The sequence below is a fragment of the Dasypus novemcinctus genome (genome assembly GCF_030445035.2).
Source record: "Dasypus novemcinctus isolate mDasNov1 chromosome 21 unlocalized genomic scaffold, mDasNov1.1.hap2 SUPER_21_unloc_1, whole genome shotgun sequence".
NCBI classification, from domain to species: Eukaryota; Metazoa; Chordata; class Mammalia; order Cingulata; family Dasypodidae; genus Dasypus; species Dasypus novemcinctus.
Window position 1 is genome coordinate 854736 of NW_026688136.1, and position 26662 is coordinate 881397.

General features: G+C 39.5%; 2 long non-coding RNA genes across 2 annotated transcripts in view; one reads left to right on the forward strand and one right to left on the reverse strand.

Annotated features, from left to right (window-relative positions):
- Window positions 1-26662, forward strand: part of LOC131277441 (uncharacterized) — an 87732-nt gene that overhangs the window by 6565 nt on the left and 54505 nt on the right. The window contains exon 3 of the long non-coding RNA XR_009184616.2: window positions 13220-13446. This is a non-coding gene — a long non-coding RNA (uncharacterized lncRNA). The remainder of the gene's footprint in view (window positions 1-13219; window positions 13447-26662) is intronic.
- Window positions 5063-13327, reverse strand: LOC131277440 (uncharacterized). Its single transcript, XR_009184613.2, has 4 exons — window positions 13234-13327; window positions 10187-10211; window positions 5593-5651; window positions 5063-5503 (listed from the first exon to the last, which is right to left on the reverse strand). It is a non-coding gene; the product is annotated as an uncharacterized lncRNA (long non-coding RNA).

Genomic DNA, 26662 nt, shown 5'->3' on the forward strand with positions numbered 1-26662 from the left:
CTCAGAGTCTATAGCCAGTGAGTGGTGACAAGTTAACTTTAGACTAGTGGACTTGCTGGGGGGACAGGCTGGCAGGCAGACTGTGTTAGCTTATGATATGTGATGAAATACCATGGCTTGGAATCTGATTCTAACCACTGCTTTAAAGATAAACTGTCAGAAGGTAAATGCCCTCCAGCAATTCAGATCAGGTGGCCTTTGCCATTTGACACTACCTGTCATTTCATCACATTCCATGTAGTAATTTGTTTTGAATATGAGCGGTACCACATATACCTGAGGATTTAAATATTCAGGATTCTTTTCATGAATTTGGTCCACCAGAGTCAGAGAAGCAAAGTAAAAAACCCAGTGGACTTTGAAATCAGATAGAGAGCATCTCCTCTTTATAGAAATGCCATGGAGACTGAGACAGGTTTAGTGATTTATCAATGTGTGAGAGAATTGGGACTTGATGCTCTAGCATCTGTATCATCTTATTTCATATCTCCTGCTTGTTACATTATACACCACTGCCTTTTTAAAAGAAATGAAGAGAGGAGTCACTTTTCACTGGAGTTCATACTCTGCTAGGTGAGAGAGAATACATAAAGAAATTCAAGGAAAACAATTATAACCCAATTTAAGATCAAATATAGAAAATATATAATAAAAATTGCACGCATAACTAATAAGGAAGGAGGAAGCAAATGAAATGGTTGTCATGGAAAACACAAAGGTCTCAGAAAGGAGGAGAGTTTTTGAGCAAAGTTTCAAGTGTCAGGACATCAAGAATTCTTTTCACAGATTAATTCTAATTCATTGTTTTTTCCTTCGTAATTTTCTTGAGTAAGCTACCTGGAAACAAAAAGGACCCATATCTAAACTTCTAGTGATGATAAAATTTCTCCCTCTTAGTAACATAATAAAACTTGCATTTGAAACTATATATTTTTGATTAATACACTTTCATTCTAAATGTTTTCATTCCTGAAAAAATAATGTAACTTTAGAGACTTTTAAAAAATTCACCTATCAAAACAATCCATCTATGTATTTTTTTACTGTTTGGGTTAAAAGGAACAGAGACTCACTCAGTCTGACTGAAATAAGTGGTTTTGTTGATGGGATACTTAGGCCAGTAAAGGAAATACACTATATGGGATCCCGAGGATCGGAGTCATTGTTTGTCTGGAACAGAGAAAGGCACTGTAACCAGAGAGCGTTTTGGTCCAGGAAAACCTCAGGGGCCCCAGGTGTGAACTGGGTAATGATGATGACTATGATAGTTATAGCATTTATTAGGTGCTTTCCATGTGCCAGGCACTATTGCATGTATTAAAGCATTTAGTCCTCACAGCCACCCAGTAATGTAGCTCAACACAAGAACCCGTTAGAGTGGGTGACTGTGCAGGACTGTGTATCAATGTGGGGGCCAATAAAGGGATATGTGGCCTAGATGTAGGATAGGTATTACAACATGCCCTGGTTGGAAACACTTCAGAAGGGGAAAGGCGGGTTGCCCTCCTGGTATCAGCTGCACCAATTGTAGGGAGACAGTCTGGGTGGAAGGATTGTGAACATAGACTGTGTGGCAGGCAGACCCTTGTTAACCTTGGGCAAGTGACTTCATCTCTATAAGCCTAAGTTTTCTCATCTGTAAAAAAGTCCCTTCTTAATAGGGTGGTTTGTAAAGGTTAAATGAAATAACACATAATTTGGTACTTTGCAACAGTTCTTAATACATAGGGCTAAAAATCAAAGTGTTCATCATTATAATTTGAAATCATTTTATTTTATTTATTTATTTTGTCTTTATTTTTTTAATATTACATTAAAAATATGAGGTCTCCATATACCCACCACTCCCTCACCCCACTCCTCCTCCCATAACAACAATCTCCTCCATCATCATGAGACAGTCATTGTATTTGGTGAATACATCTCTGAGCACTGCTACACCTCAATGTTTTTATTAAAGTTAATAGATCACATGGAATGTTACATTAAAAAAAACATGAGGTTCCCATATAACCCACTTCCCCCCCATCATTTTTATGAATTGTGGTTTTTTGAAGATACATACATCACAGAAAAGGTTATGTTATGAAAAACATAAGAGGCTCCCATATACCCCCCACTCTCCCACCCCACTCCTCCCACACCAGAATATTCTTGCCTTTCAACCAAATTGTTTCCTTCATAAAACTTTAAACCAGATCTTCAGTTCTGCAAAGTCACTTATTGAAATAATGCAACCAAAACCTGAAATTCCTTTTCATATGATTTAACTGAATTTCTCTGTGTGTGAAGCATGGCCTACCTCTCCCTTTGCAAAGAGATAGAGCTATCTCCCCATCATTCCCAAACAATACAGCTCTTTAATTCTTTCCATACTCTTTAATTCTTTTCCATAGAAGTGAGAGGTGTGCACTTTCATCTGTCTTCTGCTATGTGGAAAAGTCCATTGCTTAACTGATTTTAAGCTGTTTATAATTATAAAATATAAACTAATTCTTAATTGCTATTTTTTTTTTCATTTTAGCAGTTTTTAATAGAAGTTGTACATAAGATTCTTATTTCCCTGCATCTTCTCAGTTGTTTCTTCCTTATATTTGCCCTTTTCCTTTCCTACTTGGTGAGATTTGGCTTTATGTTCGAGGGTCTTTTGCGGTCTTTATCCAGTTTTAGCCTAGTGATAACTACCTTGCTGGGGTGAATGCCCACATGGACAGTGGTGCCATTAGCCTTCTCCCGCTGCTCCCATTCGATGTAGATGACATATTCCTTCCTGTAAACCTGGACTACTTTGCCAATTTGCTGACCTTTGTAGTGTCCTCTCACAACCTGGAACTTCATCATCTTTTCGGATAGGCATGGATCGAACATTATATTTCTGTCTCAGCTCCTTGGAAAGAGGGGAAGACATAATCTTCCTCCGAATGTGGGAAGGTGCATTGAAATGCCTTTTATGGTTCTTGCTCCGACCAGAGGTCACAAAGGGATTGAACTTCATTTTGGTCCCTGCCACTTCAGCGATGGCTGCAAAAGGAAAAAGAGCTGCTCTCTATTTTTGATGCTAATTTTAACTGTATTTAACACTGAAAACTACTTAAATTCATTATCACATTATTAAAGGGCAAGTGTACTCAAAAGTACACTTCTTGCACCTGTATGTTTCTGTGTACATGTGTATGTTTTCTGGTTTGTGATTTGTTCTAGTAATTTTTTAAAAAAATTTTCCCTTAATCATCCATTTCTTTAGTGTGTATTAATCCTCATTGTGAGCAGTGATGAAATTAGTGTATTTCCTCTTCCTTCTCTTTTCCCACCCTCTCCTCTAGTACCTTTTAGGTGATTATATAATTTTGCTTAAGTGTTTGCCTTTATTCTGTAAATATGCCTATACTAATGACTATCTTGAGATACTGATGATGGCAACTTCATTGTCCCCTCCTCTGGCCAAGTGGTGAGTTCCATGGGACCAAATGTCAGACAAGGAAAGGGAATGAGTCTGTCAGGCCGAAGATAATACCTAAATGAGTGATAGGCAGGTAACATCACCCATCACTGCCCCTCTACCCTAGTATATACCACCTGATTGCTCGGCTCAACTCCCTTGCTCACATAAGATCTCTAATATATTCTCTTTCTCCTCAGAAAAGCCAAGAATTTGATATCCTTGTCTTAGGTTCTGTGTTTCCTAGAGGCAATCAAGGCCTTCTGCCATCATTTGGAAAGCAAGTGCAGAACAAGAACTTAGCTTGCTTTTCTTAGTTTTTGTTAGTTCATGAATTGATTTAGATCAATGGTTTTTTTTTCTTTTTACCCATTATCTCTGTTTGGTCCAGAGATTCGAAGATTCTCTCACATTCAGCCATGGAAGTAAGGTAGAGCTGGCATAGAATCTCATTTCTTGCCCAGTATTCCTCTGCCATGTCAAATTCTATGTAATTCATAAATTCAGCCAAACTTTACTGGAAGATACTGGAACAACTCACTTGTTCAGAGCATGGGAGGTCAAGTGCAAGAAGGAGGCTTAAATGATATAGCTCTTGTTATTTGTTTAAGAGATACACCACAAGAATGTGTTATAGATGTAGCTGTGATCAGGGCTCAATGACTTCCACAGATGGCAGTCTACTCAGTGAGCAGCATAATGTCCCCACATACAGGAAGCCTGGGAGTACATTTGTGAAATCTCAGTGTAAGCCCATTTGTAGGAGTCCAGCATTTTTATGGTTTCAGTTTACATGTTGGCAAGATGCTGGGTAATAAGATCATGGCATAATGTGGCTGACAGGTTTTTATGTGTATAGGCATTTTAAAAATCAGCAAACCAAATTAAAGCAATTTTTTCCTACAGGTTATTTCTAAGATAGTGCTTTTAAATGCAGGATGGCCAAGTATTAGTGATTATTTGACAAATTTGAGAAAAAAAATGTCAGAAATTGAAGACAAGCATACAAAGTATGATATATGAATAACTGGAGTGCCTGAATGAGAAAACCAAAGCAAAGACATGAAAAAATATTAAAAATTATACTTCCATATTTTTTCTGGAAAGAAATTCTTTGAAGCTGCATTATAAAACCTTACACTGAGTATTGACTCAGAATGACTAATAGCAAGACATATTCTAGCTAAAATTACTAGGGTGTAAAGGAAGAATGAAGTCTTTTGTGCATTAGAGTAAAGCAAGTGCATTATGAAAAGAACATTAGCATCTCATCATCGGTTTTGATAATACTTTGTGCCAGAAGAAAATGGGGTAATATATTTATGGAAAGAAATGTGAATCATGGTGTTATAAACAGCAAAATGGACATGAAAGTGAAAACAGCACTGAAATCCAACTTCACTGGCTTGAAGTTGGGTAATATTGTTCCCATGATCCCTTTCAGTTGAGGGAACAGATTTCAGGAAATGAAATGTCTAGAAGACATTGGTAGGAAAGATGTTAAGAAAGATGTTAAGTCTTAAATTTACAGTTATTTGTCCATTCATTCACTCTAAGTTTGTTTAGGGTGCTTATCTATGTGTTTATTTTATTGATAAGGATGAAGAAAAACAAGTAGTTGGAGAGAAATTGTTTAATGTATTAACATCTAAAATTAAATGCCAAACCTATTTCTAAAACTCAGTGTAAGTCTTTCAAACTGAAAAATAAATTTTCCCTCAATTGGCTGATTAGGGAATTGGGTAAAAGGGGCTGAGCACTGAGGCATCTCCATTTCTTTGGTATTATATCCCCTTTCAGTCTCCAAACATCATGTAATCTCCAGATCTTCTGAGACTCAGACTGAGGCCTCCAGCTCAAGGTCTTTGTGCTGTCAGTAGTAGGGATCACTGGGGAGGCACAGAGGTGGATGGAGGAGTTTTTCTGAAGTGGGTAGCAGGACCCAGAAGACATCTCGGATCCTTGATTGTCTGCATTTACTTTGACCAGCCAGTTCATGTTTCCACCTCCATGTTCACATAGAATACTGGAAACCTCAGTTTCTTCTCAGTTTTGCTGATTTTCCTAAAGTGCCAAAAGAAGGTTAGGAAAGCAATGGAATGCACGTGAACTTGTTTCCCTTCCTCTCTTTATCCTATCCACTCCACACTCACATTTCCTCTTCCTCTTCTTCCTGCCTTTTCATCCATTTCTTCAGTGTCTTCAGTGTATTCTAGGAAAAGAGAATTTATGAAAAGAGACTCCTCTTCCTTGAACAGTGTAGACAGCTGCAAGGAAAGGAACCCACTTGATGACCATGTGCACATGTGCAGGAACACCCTGCAAGGGGAGAGCCCACCCCAGAACTAACTTCACAGGTGCTCCTTCCACTGGGTGTGGCCCAAAGCTTCTGACAACCAGCCCAGTTCCCTGCCTGGACCATTCAGGCTTATGCAAACTGATTCAGTGATGCACGTATGTTAAAACCAGGGCAATGCTAAGAAAATAGGTAAAGAGGATGGAAGAAATTTGTAGACATTGTTGTTCCCATGACCTCAACTTCCTGGATGAGACCACTTCCTTCAGGATAAGATTCATAAAATAAGGAACAGACAGAATGGAGAAAAGCTATAAAGAGGAGTTATGAATAAGAAAGGGAGAGATTACAAAATAGAAAGAGGAAGGAAATTATATGCAAATTGTTGTTCTCTGTATCTGATACTTCAGAAGCTGTGAAGTAAGCCTCCTGGTAACCAGGGCAGGAATGGTGATCTATCAACCTTGTGAAAGGAAATGGGAAAGTTAGGGTTGAGGGCAGAATTCAAGCTCCTGTTGGTTATGACAGCGTTTGGTCTGCTCCCAGGACACAATTCTGTCCTCACCACCACACTCCTCTCCTAGGGCCTCAGTCACTTCACCTTGGCTGTGAAGGAGTGGGTCTAAGATTCCAGAGTCCCTTTCCCAGCTCTCAAATACTATAACTGTGGCCAGTGAGGAATGCCTGTATCCTCTTTTTCCTCTAAGAAGGCAGATACTCTCCATGTCTTTTTATACATGATGTTGTCTTTCTTCTCCTTTTTACCACCTTCACTACCTCCCTGCCTCTTTTCTCTCTCTGTATTACTGCCCATTTGTTTTCTCCTTGTCAGTTTCCACCAATCATATTCTTCTATAATACAGGAACACTGGAGAACAATCATTGTTCCCATATTATTCCCTTATTATGCTGTCACCCTCTCCAAAATATCAAGTAGTCAATTAACCAATCCATTCTAATCACGGAGCAACTATCAGAAGCATGGAGTTAAATCAGGTGTTCTGTTCTAGCCAGTCAACTCTGCCTTGTTCCCCACTTGACAGTCATGCCCTTCCATGTACCTTTCCTCAGTCTTGTCCAGGCACCCATCAATGCTAGTACTTCAGTGGTTTAACGAATTCCCAAAAGATTACACTTATTTAAGTGGCCTGTAGATCCCCTATTATATCACTTTCAGACTAAGTGGATACAGACACGTTACTTTACCTCTAATCTTACATTCAACCCCTCCAATCAATTCAGAAACCTATAGGGATGCTGTGAGGACAAAGTGTCTTCCATGAACCTAAGGTCATATCAGTCTCAGGACAATGACTTGATTTATAGGATTAATGGTCACTATCACCCACAGGACATGATTCAACTCCGTGCGTCTGAGAGTTGCTCCCTGGTTTAAAATGGATTGGTTAATTGATCCATTGATTTACTGAAGAAGGTGGCAGTGTAATATGGGAATAATATGAGAGGAGCAGGGACAGCAAGAGCCAATATGTGAAGCAAGCCTGGCAGGCCATTCACACAAGGCCTCCAGAAACCCAGCCAGGCTTTGGAATGTGTTGGAGAAAGAGTTGTACATAAACCTCTCAAATGGAAGCAATTTCAGGTTTTAATCTAATCCCAGGATTTTGGATTTGTGTGAGCAGTAGAGAATAGAAGGATGTTCAAGGATATGTTTCTTTTGATACCTTTCCAACAGCCAGGTGCATGTGTAGTAAGCCCAGAGCATATGTTCTTTATGTCAGAAAGGATAAAACATTAATGAAGTGCTACCAGACTGGTAAGTACAGAGGGAGAAGCCCTAATTCTCAACCACCACCTGGCACTCAGTAGAAGAACTTTGTCCCAAGTCTAGTTGATAGTCTGGGAGAGCTTGTGTCCTGCCAGATCCCCTCCATTGTAGGTAAACACCAAAACCTCATCTACACTCTCTTGTGCTTTATTCCCAAGAGCTGCTAACCAAGGAAAAACAAAGGCTTTGATAACTGGTCTTATGGGAAAGTGAATCTTAAATAGCACAGCAAGGAAAGATGATTGCAAACACAGTACACTCAAAGAACATGATCATAATACTTCTTACTATTGTTATTAAATATGGAAAGAATAAAGCAGATCTCCATGTATATTTCCATTACTTTCTGATTTCACAGTCCCTTCTTCAGTTGCTAAAGTAGCAGTGTTACCAGAGTGTTTCTGATAACCCACTCTCATTGGATCCTATCTTGAGTGATATTGCCTACCTGGATTATCATTTTCATCACTGCTGGTGGAGTCATACCTCTGATCCACAAACCAATCTTTAGGAACACAAACATTTGCAAGAAAGTTTTTGGAGAATGTGGCACACCCATCCCTTCCTTCTCCACTTGATGGCTTGCTGGCTACCCAAGATCACCACAGGTTCTTAGACCATCCCTAGACTCTGTGGAGTCAGAGGCCTTCAATAAGACATTATAAATGGTTTGCAAATGAGCAAGGTGGAGAAAGAATCCCCTTTTAACTATTTACTTCCCCTATTTTGATGGACCATTAAAGCTCTTACCTCCAAACTTATCACCCTGAAATTCTGACTGTTCTGGAAATACTCTGTATGAGATGAGTTCAATGAAAAGACCAATGGCAGGCTCAGAGCAACTGCCTGGGAAAGTGTATTGTGAGGATGGAAATGTTCTTTTTGCATTGTCCATGCCATAGCTACTAGCACAAATAGCTGTTGGGCTTTTGAAAACTGGATAATACTACATTGTGCTGCAGATGCCCTGAAGGTGTGGTGCTCAGTAATAAGAATTGAAATCATGACTGTTCCAAACTCATAGACGATTCGAGATCCCACCAGGCCAAAGAGATGTGAACAAAGTGTATAGAATTTGGAATCAAAGCACTTAATATCTCCAGAATATGGTTTCCTATTCTCTAGATTTGAAACTGGAAAATTGATTCACTTCTCAATCCTTCCATATCTCATGTGGATAATGGTTTACATTGTAGTTTTCACTCTCCCCCAGCCCACTCAGTGGGCCATGGCAGGACATACAATGTCCAGCACCCGTTTCTGCAGGATTTTGCTGTTATTTGTACACAAGCATTTTATTAGCTTTCTAAAGTTTAATAATTGGGTAATTGTTTTAAAGACATTTTATTTATAACTTTTTATTGTGGGACTAGATTCAAGTCTAGGCAAAACATTGTTTTATTATTATTTTTAATCCTTTATCATAAAGATACTCTGTTGTAGAAGATTTGAAGATATTTAAATACTGCTGTTTAAAAATTGACCACTATAAATCATGTAGTATTTTTCCTTCCAGTCTTCCTTTTCTATACCCTGAATGCTTATTCATTGTATGTGTTGGATGTCCATCTTTATAAACTCCAGGCACCAATTTGATAGTTCATTACTAAGGGGAGACATGAGTTGAGTGCTAAGACTCTAATGCAGTTATAAAAGTTGCAGCAAGGATGATATACCCCAGATCAATAGCGAAATGGTAACTTGAGTTCTTTTTGGTCACTGTCCCTAAGGCATGCAGCAAACAGTGCCGAGCATTTCTAGGACTCAAGATGCTGATATTATGAAATACGCTAATATCTCCCAATTCCTATCTGTTTGTGCTGTAGTGTAGAGGAATGCCTTAGGTAAACCAGATTGTGCTTGCAGTTCTTCAGAATCTGAGCTGAGCAGGCATGTGGAATTTCTAAGTGCTTTTCACACTATGTCAATTCATAGTCTGCAGTAACGGCAATAATAACAGGTCTGGGTCATGTGATCAGTGAGTTGACTTATAATGATGGACAGGATGTGGGGTCTGTGCAGGTCTGATACATCCAGGAATACACACAAATGATCAGTTTCCATTGCTGGCAAGGTGTAGAATCATCCTGTGCCCAAGTGATTGGGCTAGATTATGGCTATAGCTTAAGGATCAGGGACACTCATGTTTGAAATTGTAGGCTAATTGTCTCTGTACCTCAGTTCTTCATCAGAAGAGTGGGAATAAACAGTCATAGTATGGTAGTGTTGAAGATGGAAGGAGTAAATATATGTAAAGGGTGTAGTAGTGGTTTTTTTGAGAAGTTGTCACTGGCAATTGTGCTGCTATATAGGTGGAAAATAGTTTCTCCACCCCCACCTTCACAATCTCATCGCAAAGATTCTAAAATAGATAGCTCCAGCCCTGGTACACAAACCCTCACCAGCTAAAGGGAACACAGCTGCCTACAAAGACTGTAGAACTTGGCCATCACTTAACTAGAAAATAATCACATCCCCATTTCTCATTCTCACCTGGAAGCTGGAATCAGGGTGGCTCTTCAGAGTAAAGCAAGCACACAGTCCCTGGGGATTGAACACAGGCCCTCATACATGGAAAGGAGGTGCTCAACCACTGAGCTACATCAGCTCCACCCTGGTTTTTTAATTATCTAGATTTTTTCAGAAGTTCAAAAATACTTACCATTTTCTCTTGTACCTGAGGCCACCTGTAATTATATTAAAGAAAATACTCAGGATCAGATCATGCTGTGTAGTGTTGACACAGTCTTTTGTAGTTTTGGTACAGATGGGAAACAGTGGTTGAGTGAAAGATCCTATAAGTAATTGTAGCAGACACACATGGAAAGACAGAAGCTTTTCCTAGATAATGCATCTCTCATGTCTATTTTGGTTGGCACAAAAAAATTCTTACTCTTAGGAGGAAAAACTGCTGCCAATTAAAAAGCCCATATACTTGATACCCTGCTGTTGCTATTTGTAAATAACAACTTGAAGCAGTAATAGAATACTCTTAAATAAGGAAAGTGTATATGTCATCTGTAATGTACATGGTCAGAATTTTCATATCTGAACTCAATTGAAAATGAAAGAAATAAGTAAAGTGATGATTTTCTCAGACAAAGAAAGGCAACCTTGCCTTGGAATTAGATGGGGTCTCCTCCTGTGCACTGTCACTAGGTGGTTCCTCCATCAGGCCAAGGCCTCTCTTTAAAAGGTGGTACACATTCTAATAGTGTTTAAGTGCCCATCCTGTGTTGACTAAAAATAATCTGCTTGCTCACAAAAGCCAAATTGATTGTTAGGGAGGCATCCCCCACTTAGAAGATCTCATTATCAAAGTTGAATTTTAAAAGTCCCATTCAAGTACTTGCCAAACAAATAAATTTTCCCTATATACAAAAAAAAAAAAAAAAGTACAACAGAAAGGCCTTATGTCACCAGGCCAAACCAGAAGAAAAAAGGTTCAAGTATACAAACAGGACTGCTGTTAGCAGCTTAAACCATAAGAACCAAAGTTCAAAATGCCGAAGTTCAAAAGTCACCCCTAAAAGATCTAGAACCTCAACCAAAAAGGGATTTTCAGAACCAGAGGACTCACAGACAAGAACTCAGGGCTTTTGGGGAGATGGCAGAGCTGAAGGGGCTTTTACCTTTACCATGCTTAAGCTCAACAGTAGCTCCAGAGTCAGGTTGGTAGTTACTTAGAATCCTGTTTCTAACACTATATAATGTCAACTGAGAAATAAACTAAGCTTCAAGCAACAAAGGCATTGATTTACGGTCTTAGAGTTGCAATTAGGGGAACACAGATTCAGGTAGCAATCCAAATCATGTCCCATCTTTGTATTTCCAGGCAAGGGGCTTTAAAGAAGACTTGAGAAGTTGTTTGTAGTTGCAGTGTATTTGGGATATTCAGTATTCTGTATTGTCCTTCAGGTTAGATAGTTAACTGAGTTCTTTATCTTGTGTGTGTGTGTGTTTTAATGGTCAAAGATCAGAGAAGAAATACTTTCAAATATTAGCATTGGAGTATGGATGTGGCTCAAGCAGTTGAGCACCTGCTTCCCACATGGGAGGTCCTAGATTTGGTTCCCGGTGCCTCCTAAAAAAAAAAACCAAAACCAACCAACCAACAATCAAACAAAAGAAACCAACTCAGGGGAAATGATGTGCTTCAGTGCTTAAGCACTGGCTTCCCACATATGAGGTCTCAGTTTTAATCCCCAACCCCAGTATGTTAAAAAAAAAAAAAAGCATTGGTATTTTTTCAGTGGTGAGCTTGTGATTTTGATTCCCTTTGCTGTGTCATCTGAAGTTTCTTAAATAGTATGTATAAGTTGCATAGAGAAATAACTACTTTGAGTGCTAATTGACACCTGTAAAAGTAAAAAGGTCGAATGTGCTTCTGAACACTTGCCTTGAAATGCTTTTCTAATGCCTTACCCAGCATATTTTTGACAGCAACTGTGATGTTCAAGGCCAGAAGATGAATGTGATCGGGAACTTGGACATTGGAATTACATGTTCAGGGCTGATTCCTGACTCTGCTTCATGTCAGCTGGGAAATTTACTAAATTGTCTGTGTCTCATTTCCAGATCTGAAATACAGAGCAAGTACCATTGGCCTCATCGGCTGCCCTCAGAAGTAAGTAATGGTCCTGGCTCAAATCAGAGACACAATCCATGTTAATTTATTGATATATCTAGTGTTCTTTTTCTTATTATTCACTTGTTTACTCAGTTACTTTTCTTCATATGGTAATTCATAAATGTATAAGTATTGTGAGACAAAACGCATCCTAAATTCCAAGAGCAATACCCACAGTGGAGTTCTGACCTTTTTCTACCCTCCCATTGATAGATATTTATGGACAGCAAAGGCAGACTGGATAAACTGGGGGCAAAATAATAGATAGTTGGCACACTGTTCTTGTTGTGCCAAAAAATTCTGCCAAAGGACTAGGCCCAAACTGAGTGTGAAATACTACAATATCTGTCTGGAAGACCAGAGCATGGAATATTGGAAACTACTTCACAATACTTGTGAATTAGAGACAGCCAAGGTGTCTTTTGTTGTTGTTGTTGGTACTGTTTTCAGGAAAGTTTATTACCAATCCCTTAGGAGTGCATTACAAATAATGGGGATAGAAACCCAAACCAAACCTTGAAACACTTGAAAACAGGCCTGCTAGAGAAGCAGATGGCACCAAGTTGTCAGGGAAAGGAAGTAAAGGAGAGGCATTCTAGACAGTGACCTACCCTGGAGCCTGAGTCTGTACATTAGTGTGACTATTCTGGGGAAAGGGGGGGTCAGAAATCCTCACCTCCATAACCCCAGTGTTGCCCTGGATGGTGGGGAGGAAAGGCAGAAGCAAGCACTGAGGGCACAGACCTTACTGAGTCTAATCTTGGTGTCACTGCCTCCAAAACTGTGAAACAATAAACTCCTTTAAGCCAACAAGTATGTGTTATATGACATGTCAACCATGGTGTACTGAAACAGTTCCTTTGAAAAATCTTCTTGCCCCAAAGTTCCTGAGGGGAAGAATTGATGCCCTGGAGGAGGTGACTCACCCACAAGAAGAGTACATATCCTGACCCAGCCTCCTGTCTCTACATTTCCATCCTTGATATAAAATATGAGGTAGTTTTCCCTACATAAAGGCCTTCTGAAGTACCACGTATGTCTAAATTTTTGGCCCTCCTCCCCCAGCATCTTCAGAATACCTTCTGCCTCATGTGAGTCTTCCTGGGAGTTGACCTACCACCCCAAGTGACCAGTGGTCTGCTTGGCTCCTCTACTGGCTCAGAACCTAAGACATTCCAGACCAACTGCCAGATAACAGCTATGCAAAGAATTAGCTTCACCTTTAACTGAACTACTCTGGAAGAACAGTTAATGTCATCAACTGGCAAAGTCACCCACCTGGCTGAGGTTTGGTGAGTTAATGAATGAAGTCTCCATGTTCCCAATTATCTCCCTGACTAAATATTTGAACAACTCTCTTAGTGTGGAGTCTGTACCTTCCCTGCTGAAGTCTTTCGCATCCTAAGAGTACCCCTTCTGTAAGATATGGGCATGAGACTTTGTGGTTCTAAAATGTATTTTACTGATCACTAGTGGTGTTGAATGCATTTTCATACTCCTCATTCTGAACTCACTGCAGAAATTATGATTTATGGTTTACAGAAGAGGGGACACGGTGAATCATTTTTTCTTTGAGATGTCTACATCCTTCGAGAACCCAATCTTGCTCAGAGTAATCTCAAATCCCCAAGGGAGACAAACACACAGCCCTGTTCTCAGAAATGCTTCATGTTCCTGCATCAAGAGTCCCCACTAGACTTAGAGAAGAAAGATGGCCCTCCATGAAGAGGGGGTTTTCACCCCCATACTCCATGAAGGCCAGTATCCCTCAGAGGACCCCAGAAATTCTTACATATCTAGGTCAGCCAGATCTCAACCAAAGCCCTCTTCATATTGTATCAATTAATCCAACCCAGTCTCACAAGAGAGAATGATGTTCCCACCATGAGTTTTCACAAGGCTTTATCTCCTTTTAGGAGCAATGACAACAGCAGGTATGTAGACAATGAGGACAATAGGGAACTTTCAGAAATGAACACATCAAGAGCCCACTCCATAAAATGCAAAAGATGACCAGTTCTATTCAGTAAACTCACCACAGCCTTGGGATTCAACTGACCGTCCAGTCCTTTTTTGTATCTCACCCCATCTACCTTCTGTGTATTCAAAAGATAGAGTTACAGATGTGAAGACACAAGATTTGCAGTGAACCCTTTTGAAGTGGGCTGGTGGATGAAGTGGATATTTTGGCGTGAATTCATGATGTTGATTCCATAAATAGATACAGGATTAAGTACAAGGCAGTTAAGACTAGAAGTTTGCATGGTGTTGCCTGTCTAAGATGGACTCAGTCTTCCTCTACCCCCAATGCATTGTTAAGTCTGTGAAGTGCTGCTTTCTTTCCCAAGTCTAGAATCAGAATAGTGACCTCATTGCCTGAGGGTGGAACATCAGAGGGTTCCCTTGCTTATGTGGCACCTGAGGAAGCTTGCCTTTATGGTGACTGGATTTGATTAAGCAATTCCTTGAATTTATTTTATCCCAGAGATCACATCTAAACCCTTTTCTCTCTGGATCTTCCTCTGGGGTACCACAAAAGCTGACAAACTAGACCAATGGCCATTGTGACTTACTTTCCTTGTGGACCTCTGGGGCAGCCTGGAGGGGGCTGAACACCACTTCCTCTGCAGCTGTGGAAAACAGGTGTATGAGCTTGTGATGGTGCTTGCTTTGGTGCATGAGGTCACAGGAGTGGTCTGTTCTGGATGGATGGAGGTGCTTTCTGAGCTTTTAGAATGGAGGTTTCTCATCAGAACCCAGGCCTGGGGAGGAACGAAGAGAGTCATCCACTGAGCCCCAGAGTATATGCACTCCCAGTGCCATAGGAACCTGTCTCTGACTGTTCTGACTGCACCTTAGCTGCTCCTTAGCCAACTATGTGCAGGATGCAGGCATATCAAAAGCTGTGGCTCAGCCCCCTGGCTCCTCTGGCAACTCTGGGCTTTCTGATGCTGGAAGATGGAGTTTGTCACAAGGGAGACAGGACTTATTGGGAGACACAGCCACCATCCTCTACTCTGGTATCAGCAAAGTTGGCATCCACATGGGACAGGGTTCCCTTGAGCTGACAGCAGAAACAGGTGAACCATTGGGCTCAGATGCTTTGGAGCCTGCTGAAGGTGGCATCTTTGGGATTAGGGCCTGTGAAGCCCCTACCTTATCTCCTGAGGGACTGGGGAGAGCCACTCAGATCTAAAGAGCAGAAGCCACCAGTCCTGTTGTGGTGGAGGTGACTATGGTGGGGGGAAGGACAGGCTAGGAGAATGGAGTTACCATCAGACCCAGCAATCCTGCTTGTAGGTATTTGTCCAAGAGAGTTATTTTTCACTTAATAACTTGTATACTGATGCTTTAGCTACTTTATTCCTATCTCTTAGAAAAAGGACCATTTAGGTTATACAATTTTTCTGGAGTTCCTTTGGAATTCTTTTTTAGTGGTTTCTTTGAGAATAATACAGGTATCACAGTCTAAAAGAATTAATTTTTTACCCATCCAAGTAACATGTGGACACCTTACAGCCATAGGAACATTTAACCCCCTTCTTTGCTGAAGTGGTCTTCTGAGTTCCCAGTCTAGGGTATAACTTCTGCAAACATTTTGTATTTTTATAATTTTTCAAAATTCATTCATATATTTAACCATTTAACAGTTGAAAAATAATTTATTCTTTCTCCCCAGATACTCACCATTCCTGATCCACATCTTTTATTCCTGAAGTTGAAAGCTTTCTTCTTGAATTATTTCCATTTAGCCTGAAGTTCCTTTCCCATCTTTGTAGAGAACATCATCAGGTGATGAAGTCACTTGGTTTTCGATCCTCTCCTTCTGTCTTTATTTTGCCTTTAAACCTTAAGCAACTTTTGATGAATGCAGTATTCTTGGTCGAGGGTTTTTTCTTTTAGCCATTTAATGATGTTTTTTCATTCTCTTATGGCCTCTACATTTTCTAAAGAGAAATCAAAGGCCTTCAAATTGTTATTCTTCTACAAATAAATTGTCAAATTTTCTGACTCCTTTCAAGATTTTTTTCTTCATATTTAGTTTTCAGCAGTTTGATTATGGTGTATCAGGGTGAGATTTTGAGCCCCTTGGATCTCTATTTCATAGAGTAGTGTTCAGTCATTTTTCCCCCTTCCCTTTTTATTGGCACCAGCCTCTTTCTGCTGAACCCAGTGTTTTGAATGAATATTAAAACTTTTAGTATTGCCCCACAGATCATGAGGCTCAGTTTTGGATCAATTCTCTCTTTCTCACTCCCTCTCTATTCTCAGATTATATCATTTCTACTCATCTAAATTCCATCTCACCAATTCATTCATCCCTTACTTGTCTTCTCTAATTGAGATTGCTCAATGAATTTTTTTTATTTTCTGTAACTTTATGTTTAGATCTAAAGTTGTCATTTACATCTTTTTGTTTGTTTGTTTGTTTCTTTTTCTCTGCTGAGAACTCCTATCTTTCCATTCAATTAAAGAGAATGCCCTTTGTCTACACATTGCCTTTTCTGTCAATTTCACTGAACCTGTGGTTGGGGCTGGGGTTGGTGTGTGCACAGGAGGCTTGGGTCTCTGGACCATGTGCCAGCTTGGCCCTGAGCCTCAGCAGAGTAGCAATACCTACTTTCCAGTTCATTGGACTTACCCAGGTCAGCTAAGAGGGAGGTGAGTATAGCCAACCACCACACCAGGGTACCAAGAGAGTCTACAACTGCTAATGGAATAATACAGTCCATCAGCCATGTGGGCTGCAAGCCCCCTCTCAATTTATACTTGGAGTGGACATTTGCCCTCCTGGGGTCCACAAGATGGAGGAAGAGAGTATGGAATGGAGTAGATTTGCTGGTATTCTACTATAGAACTATTGTGATTCTAGCATTGGAAGAAATTGTATCCTTTATGTCAATACAGTGGCAACAGGGGTTGCTGAGGGCAGGGAGATGGAAGAAGAGTTGTGATATGCAGATATTTTTGGGATTTTGGGTTGACCTGAATGGTATTATGGGGACAGATGGAGGACAGATGGACTGGGGGAGAGTGTAGACTGTACAGTGTAAACTGCAGCCCTTGTGGCATAGCAGTGCTCCAAAATGTTTACAGCAAATGCAGTGAATGTTCCGTGCCAATGAAAGAGGTTGTTGATGTGGGAGGAGTAGGGGTGGTGGGGAGTAGTGTATTTGGGAGCCTCTTATATTTTTTAATGTAACACTTTGTCTGATCTATGTATCTTTAAAAACAAAAAGGACAAAAAATTTTAAGAGAATGTACCTTAATCTCATTGAGCATAGACAGAACAACCATTTTGTCTGATAAATCCTTCAGTGTCTACTGATTGAGTTTTCCCTTAAGAATAGGTCAGGTTTTCCTAGCTTTTTGTATATTACATTGGGTAAATTTGAGTGATATTTTGATAAGCGTGTTTACATTGTGAAACTATTTGAAGACTGTCTAGGCTAGCTTAGCCATTTAATGATTCCATGGGAATTTAAGGACCAGCTTTTCCATTTCTGTAAAAAAAAGTCTACTCAATTTTGATTTTGAATTTAATCTGTAGTTTCTTTGCATAGTATTGATAGCAGAACAATATTTAGTAGATGAACAATGGACATCTTGCTATTTGATTAGGTCTTCAGTGTCACTCAGCAGTGTTTTCTAATTTTAGTATATAAATGCTTCACCTTTTGTTAAATTCTTAGATATTTTATTCATTAGAGGCTATTTGATTGGAATTTTTAAAAAGTTCCATTTAAGATTGTTCTTTGCTGGATTATAGAAACAAAAATGACTTTTGCTTTGTATATCTTGTATCTTTCAATTTTGCTGAATGCCTTTATTAGTGTCATTACTATTCTTGTGGATTCTTTGGCATTTTGTTTGTAAAGGTTTAGGTCATCTTTGTTTATAGAAATAGCTTTACTTCTTCCTTTTCAGTTTGGATGCCTTTCATTTCTTTTTCTTGCCTTATTGCTCTAAAAAGAACTCCAGTACAATGTCGAATAGCAGTGATGAAAGTTCACTACCTTATCTTGTTCCTGATCTCAGGGAAAGACATGTAGCTACAATTTATGTAGATGCAGTGCAGCTGCTAATGGAGTTGAATGACTTCCACTAATGACCATCCACTCAGTGAGCAGTAGAACATCCCCAGGGTACAGGAAGTCTGGGAATGCGTTTCTGAAGTCCTGGAATTTTAGCTAATTTGAGGAGGCCAACATTCTAATCATTGTGAATGGCATCTTTCTTGTTAATGTGTATGTATTCAGGTGTTCATAATGAGATCATGATATGATATAGCTGAAATATTTTTACATGGTCCTAAATTTTAATATTCTGTAAACCATTTTAAATGACTTTTTTTGTTTGTAGAGTTTATTTCTAAAATAGTGCTTTTAATGTAGCAAGGACAGGTATTAAGGACAATCTTTGGGGACCATGGAAAATATATAGATTGCTTTGGGGGTTGTTGGTGTATGTGCCTGAGGATAGTTATAAAGCTACTTGGTGCTATATATGTAGTCCAGATATACATAGCATTTTTCTTATGTGATTATGAATCAAAACACTATAAATTAAAATATTATTTAAAAATGAATTGCCATTGCTAAAGCCAAATATGTTTGAAAAATAGATTAATTTAAAACTAAGTAAAAAGAAAATAATACTGAAATTAATGACAACTATAATGTATACAGAACAAAGAAAATTCAATGTAAAATAAGTATAAGAAACCAAAATCTAATAATTGTGGAAATAAAATGCATATAAATATATATGAACAAAGTGATTCAGAAATGAAATACATTTCAAAACATACAATTAAAAATACCCTTAAAGATAATTGATTCTGGAAATATATAGACCTTTATCTTTTAGGGAATGACTAGATTTTGGCAAAGTGGTTTTAGCTGTTCCACATCAAGACAGGAGCATACATTCAAAGGAGATATTCACTAGTAAGATGCAGAAACAAACAGACAATAACAGGTGCAATAGAGGTAATGATAGTGAAGACCCATATTTAAGAGTGGTAGAAGTACAGAACCCAGAAATATCAGGAAGAAAGCTGTTATATATATATTTTTAATTTCAAACAAAATTTGGAAAGAGACAGATCTGTGTTGTTGGGAAAGCTATTTTGAATCTTGTTTCTATCTACAAATTTTTAAAAAATCATATGAAATACCAACAGAAAAAATATTGATGTTATTTCCAATACAGATACAAAGGCAGAGTAACACTACCGCATGAATGAATGCTCTTCATTTTTATGTACATATGTAGTGAAATGTACTATCTCAAAAAGAAGGTAAAAGCATTGATGAAAGGAAACAGTATATGAGAGAATATCATCAGTGAGATAGGAAAAAAACTCAAATATGAAGGAACAGAAATCAGCAAAGAATAAGAAAAAATGGGGAAAAAGTCATTTCATGATTTACATATAAACTAGAAGAAACAGTGAAAAGGTGATACCTAAATAGAAAGGGAAGTTAAAAAGAAGAAATTACTTAAAAGAAATTTAATACAATGTAAAAGATTTGTGAAAAAAATGTGAAAAGTTTAAGATCAGCATAGAAAGGGCAATATATGAATACTGCAGTGTTTGAATGAGAAATTAAAAGCAAATACTTGTAGCAATGATTTAAAATTATTACTCCATTTTTTCTGGAAAGAATTATTTGAAGCTCCATATTAAAATTACACACTGAGCATTGATATAGAAGGTCTAAAGATAAGGCAAATTTTAGTGAAATTACTATGGTTTAAAGAAAACATAAAACCATTTATTAGAGGAAAGCATGTGCCATTATGGAAAGAATATTAGAATCTCTTCAACATTTTTGAGAACAATATTTTGTGCTATGTGAAAATGGGGTAATATCTTTGTGGAAGGAAATGTGAATCATGGTTTTATCTCCAGCAAGACTGAAAAGAAAGTGAAAAAGACAGGGAATTTGAAGTTATCCTCCTAGAACAAGGGTGATGTTATTGCCATAATCCCTTCCAGGTGAGTAAACAGATTTTAGTAAATGAAATGTCTGGAAGACATTGTCCTGAGGACAGAGTTAAGCACTAAATTTTCAGTTACTTGTTCAACTATCAAACATTGAGTATTCTATGAGAGAGTAGTGACCTTGGTGGGAGCCAGGAGGGAGACCAAATTTTATAATTAATTTGGCTGTAACTTTGTTTAACATGCTGATCTAAATATGTGTTTAATTTTTTTTGATAAATTAAGAAACACAAATAGGATAAAATATTGATTAATATAGTAATATCTAACATTAAATGTAAAATGTTTCTCTAAAACTCAATCTAAATTTATCTAACCAAATTCTAAATTGTCACGAAATTGATTTATTTGGGTATGGGTAGAAGAGGATAAGCACAAAGGCATCTCTAAACACCATATGATCTACAGCTCTTCTAAGCTCAGGCTGGGGCCTCCAGCGTAAGGCCTTTGTAGCTATCAATGTTGGGATCTGCAATAAAAGCACAGGGTATAGAATCACCAGATACACAGAGACGGATGGAGGAGGGGTTTTGCTGATGAAGGTTGTGGGACTCAGAAGGTGCAATAGACCCTGGAGAAGCAAAGTTGGCTCCCAATACCTAGGAACCAGATCCACATGGCACTGAATTCCTTTTGCTACTCTCGGCTTAAGGTACCATCTGTGTCTCAGTGTCTGTAAATGTCCAACTGAAGGGATTTAGTCTGGTTGCTTGGATGGGTGCCCTTGAAGTGACTCTTCCCTGAAGAGTAAGTCTTACTGTAGGACTCCAGGAAGAAAAGGCAGAGTCCTATATATCTGACCAGGTGAGAAGCAGGACATCTGAAGGATAGGTGTGGAAGTGATAACCCTGCTTCCCCAACCCCTGCCCCCTGCACAGTCCAAGTCATGACTGCATCTTTCACATTACTGTTGGACAGGTTCCTTTTTCTCTCTAAAAACTAGTTTCATTTTAAAACACCCCAAAACTTACCTGTGCTTTCCAGTTAAAAAACAGCTAGGCTCTAGTACTAAAAACATAAGTTTTCTTACACTAGTATATTCCAACATGAAAACATTACAGAAGACACTCCTTTTAACAAAATGCTGTAAGCATTATGTTTATCTTTAGTTACTTATGAAAGTAAAAAATAAAAGGAACATAAATAACTTGCAATTCTACCCATTTCACTCATCCCAAGTGAACTCTTCATTGACCATTCTTTCAGGTGTCTTTGAATTATACATACATAAAAACCTTCTCAAGAACCACAGCTTGAGGAAAGGTGGCGTGAGCTGACCAGGGATCTGAACAGGCCCCTACAGAGGGTGAGAACCCTCAGGGCTTGGGCAACTGCCAGTCAGGACTTAAGTTTCCCCCTAAAATGGAAACTGGCCTAGAATACCTACCCTACCTGCCTGTGAGGGACCCCAGAGTGCCATGGTCCTTATGATGGATTGAATCAGATCCGCCCATAAAGTCATGTTTTTGTCCTAACCTCCGCTCTTACAAACGTGAACTCATTTCTAAGAACGTCAAATGTCATACTAATGAATGTGAGTCCAACTGTAATCAGGGGGGCCTTAATCTAATATGACTGGAGACCTTATAAGGAGAAAATTAGGCACATTCAGGCACAGGAGATAGGAGGCAGATGACCAAGAGATGGAGGCAGAGGTTCAGTTATGGATTGCTGGCAAGCTGCCATCAACTTCAGAGAAAGCACAGTGCAGCCCAAACCATGATTTTGGGCTTCTAATCTCCCAAACTCTCCCTCTGTTTGAGCTAGCTGGTTACGAGTATTGATTAAAGCAGCCCTGGCAAACTAAGACAGCCTAATTCACCCTTTTGCCAGGGACCTGAATTGGTGTCATTTAGGTTCACTCCACCTTGTTCCCCAGACTCATTAATAACCAGGAGAGGCTTTTGTTGACTGTAAATGGATTATTAGTGCAAACTTCACTTCAGCAGGGCTGAGGTGTTGAACTAATCCAGGGGCGACCTTCACAAAGAATGCAGTGTGAGTGCACATAAGGCTTAAAAGGGACTAGTGCCCTCTCCTGCAAATTAAGGAGCCTTTGGAGGCTGTGGCTTGTATGGAATGAGGGTTTGTTCCCTGAGAAGAGGTTATGAGGATATATTCTACTTGCTTGTGCTTATTTTTTTACCAGGCAGTTCTTGTCTCCACCTCCATGTTCACCCTCATTTGTTGCAACGCCAATGTTCTCCTTAGTTTTACTGATTTTCCTGAAGTGCCAAAGAGAAAATTAGGAAAGAAATGTAATGTGTGTAACTTAATTCCCTTCCTTTTTCATCCTATTCCCTCCACATTCACATTTCCTTTTCCTCTTCTTCTTCTCTTTTCATTTCTTCGATGCCTTCTGGGTATTCCAGGAAAAGAGAAATTATGAAAAGAGACTCCTCCTTCACCTCAAACAGTGTAGTAAGCTGTAAGGAACAGAAAAAACTTGCTTGTCCAGAGATACCATTTGCAGGAACATACCTGTGAGGGGAGAGCGCAGCCCAGAACCAAGTTCATAAGTGCCCTCCGAAAGAGTGGCCCAAGGCACCTGACTCCCAGCCCAGCTCCCGTCCTGTTACATTCTGGTTTACTTGAGATTGTGCATGCTGCATAGTAGGTTTGGAAATGATGGAAATGCTAAAGCAGCTGTTGAGAAGGATGTAGAAAGTTGTTAAAAACCTTCTCAAACCCATGACCTCAACTTCCTAGATGAGATCAAATCCTTCAAGATGAATATCATAAAAAGAGAAGATGGGAGAGGTTCAAAGAGAAGTTTATGAGCAGGAATAGATGATAAAAGACAGAAGACATGTATTACATGCAGATTGTCATCCCTGTGGCTGAATCATCTGACTTGAAGAATGCTACTGAATGTACCATGGCAGTAACCATGATGGGGCATCCTTGTAAAAGGAAAGGAAAATGTTAGGGTTGAGGGGAGAGCTTGAACTATTGTTCATGCCTGGTTATGAACTTGTCCCAGCACGTAATTTTGTCCTTATCACAACATTGCATTCCTTGGGCCTTGATTGCTTCACCTTTACCATCTAAGTTTGGTCTAAGATCTCCACAATTCCTTTTCCAGTCCTCACCTACTCTAAATGTAGGGAAGACTGTCCACCTTTTCCCTCTAAGAAGGCAATCACTTTGTCCATGTCTTCCTGACCATGACATTATAGGATCTCTTACTATCATCTTACTGAAATATGAAAAGAACAAAGCAGATCTCAATAAATATTTCCTTTACTTTCTGATTTCACACCCCTCTCCTCCATCTCCAATGCAGAAGGGGTAATGCATCTGCTCCCAGGAACTCTCTCTCTCATTGGATACTTCCGTGAGCATTGTTACCTACTTGGATTGTTACCGTCATCACTGCTGGTAGAGTCATACCTCCAATCCACAAGCCAATTGGAGGTATTGTTTAGGAACACAGATATCACCAAGAACTTTAATTGAGAGAATGGCACACCAGACCCTTCCTTTTCCAGTTGAGACCAGGCTGGCCACCCAAGATCACCTCAACTCTTTACCCCGGGTTCTCAGACCTTCCCTGAGCTCTGTGGAGTCAGAGACCTTCCACAGGACATTGGACACAGTATGCAAATGAAAGAGAAGTGGGGATGGAAATCTTTCTCAACCTCTCACTTTCCCATTTTGCTGGACTGTTACAGCACAAGCCTCCAAGCTTATCACCCTGAAAGTTGGACTCTTGTGGATGTGGTCTATGTTAGAAGAGCCCAATGGGTTAGATGAGTTCAGCGGCAGACTCTGAGCAGCCTCCCAGGAGATGTTTTGTGAGGATGAATATGTTCACTCTGCATTGTCTGTATCATAGTTACTAACACACGTGGCAATTGGGCTTTTGACAAATGGATGACATGGACTTGTGCTGCAGGTGCCCTGGTGGTGTGGTGCTCAGTAACAAGAATTAAAAATGACAAATGTTGCCAAATTCATAGTAGAAGATTAGAGGTTGCCAGGCAGAAGAGGCATGATGAAATTGTGCTTTGGTATCAAACCACCTAATATCTCAGTGCCTAGTTTCCTGTTTGGTACTTTGCATTTCTGCAAAATTAATTCGGATTCTAAGCCTCTTTTCTCCTATGTTCAAAAGGACAGATAGGGCTGCTTTTCTTTCATCATCGTCAATGAAAGTGCCATTAGGGTAAGTAAAGTGCTCTACACAGGCTATACTATTCCGTATTAAATGAATTCTTCTCATTAAATCCTAATGACAGTGATTTTGTAACATAATATTTTCACTTGGAGTCCTTTGAACATTTTCCTGGATTGTTATGGGATACTTTCCAGGTTTATTGAGGCATACTTGACTTATAATGAACTATATTATTTGAAGTATATAATTTGATAATATGGACATATGTATATGTCCTTGAGGAAATTATTATGGAAATGCACAGGTAATTGTGCTGGTTATAGGAGAGAAATCTAGGAAGGCACAGAGCAGACATAGGATCTCACACATGCACATTGGCAATCACATTCATTACACTGAGAATCACAGCACATACTCATATACACACACAACACTCACATGAACACAAACCCATGCCATCTACACAGAAACCAACTATTCAAGAAACATCACTCTAGTTCTTGCCTGAAATACCCATTTACTTCCCCATACCCAAATCCTTGTTCCTACCTGGGAATTTTAATCAGGGGGCTCTTGACTGAAGCCAGCAAGAAAGACCCACATTATCATGTAGATTTTTTTCCTCAGCCCACCTACCATTGACACTTTCTTTTCAGGCCAGCTGCAATTACAGACAAGAATACATTGTAAGAATTATAAATTATTATGTAATGCTAACAGAAGGATTTTGTCCTCTTGGTGACTTTAGAATATCAGATAGGAAAGAATGGTCAAACGAAGGAAAGCCAAAACCGGTGAGGGGACACCTGTGGAAAAGGAATGAGTTTTTCCTCATTGATGCATCTCTCAAATCCGTTTTGGTTGCCAGTTACAAAATTCTTTTTTTTTTTTTTTAAGAAAAGATTTATTTATTTATTTAATTTCCCCCCCTCCCCTGGTTGTCTGTTCTTGGTGTCTATTTGCTGCGTCTTGTTTCTTTGTCCGCTTCTGTTGTCGTCAGCCGCACGGAAAGTGTGGGCGGCGCCATTCCTGGGCAGGCTGCTCTTTCTTTTCACGCTGGGCGGCTTTCCTCACGGGCGCACTCCTTGCGCGTGGGGCTCCCCCATGCGGGGGACACCCCTGTATGGCACGGCACTCCTTGCGCACATCAGCACTGCGCATGGCCAGCTCCACATGGGTCAAGGAGGTCCGGTGTACCGCGGACCTCCCATATGGTAGACGGACGCCCTAACCACTGGGCCAAAGTCCGTTTCCCCAAAATTCTTAATCCAAGGTAAAAGTATTGCTCTTTAGGGTGGGCCTAATACCATATAGTTAATACATTGATGCTGCCTTTGTGATTTTACTCTTGAAACAGGAATCAGCTAGTAATAGACTCCCATTGAAGACATTCCCCAATAATTTTGTGCATATCACCTATAATAATGTACATGGTCAGATTATCCAAATTGGATTGAAAAAGACGGAAACCAAGAAAGCAACAGCTTGATCTCAGACAAAGAAAGGTGACCTCACCTTGGAATCAGATGGAGTTTACTCTACTGCTCTGACATTCAGAAGCTCCTCCAACATGCCCCCAGGGAACTAGGAGGACAGAGAGTAACAGTCAGTAGCTCGGGGCTGTTTCTCCTGGATTACTAATGGTGCTTTGTTTATCTTGGGGAAGGGATTAGAGTATTATGGAGGCAGTTTTCAACTAGTATGGAGTGAGCTGCTCAGGAGTGGAAGAAGCAAAATGGAGGAGCAGGAGAATAAAAGGAAGCAGTCCTTGGCTTTGTCATTAAAGACATTCCAAAGCAACATGACATAGTCAATTTACAAAGGGTAGGAAAATACATGCTATTGTTCATTGATGAATTCTTATCACTTCTGCCTTTTAAAAAATAAGTCAAACTTTTATTTATGGATTTGTAGGGTAAAACCACAGCTCATACCTCATGCATGCAAAGATGTCATAATTTAAAAATATTTCTATTTCTATTTTGAGCCCCCTTTTGGTAGCATATGGGAAACACAGTCTCAGGCTCCTGCAGGTCTCCTTCTGTGTTTCCCCGGGGGCCAGGAGTTCCAGGAGACTTACACGATATCAAAGCATCAGGCTGGAGCATCTGCCCGTTTCACTTGATCTTTACTTTTCAGTCTGTGTAGGCGAGTTCTGCATCCTTGTCCCAGTATAAAGATTCATCAGGTCTGTCAGATGTCTGTCAACCACTTCACTCCTCTCATTGCTGGGTAGAGGAAATCATCATAATATTTTAGTTTCCTATTATATGCTGGGTACTCAGAATTGTTTCAGGCCCCTTTGCATAGACAGGATCAGATGCGTAATTTGTGGGGCCTGGTTCAATATGAAAATGTGAGGTCCCTTATTTAAAAT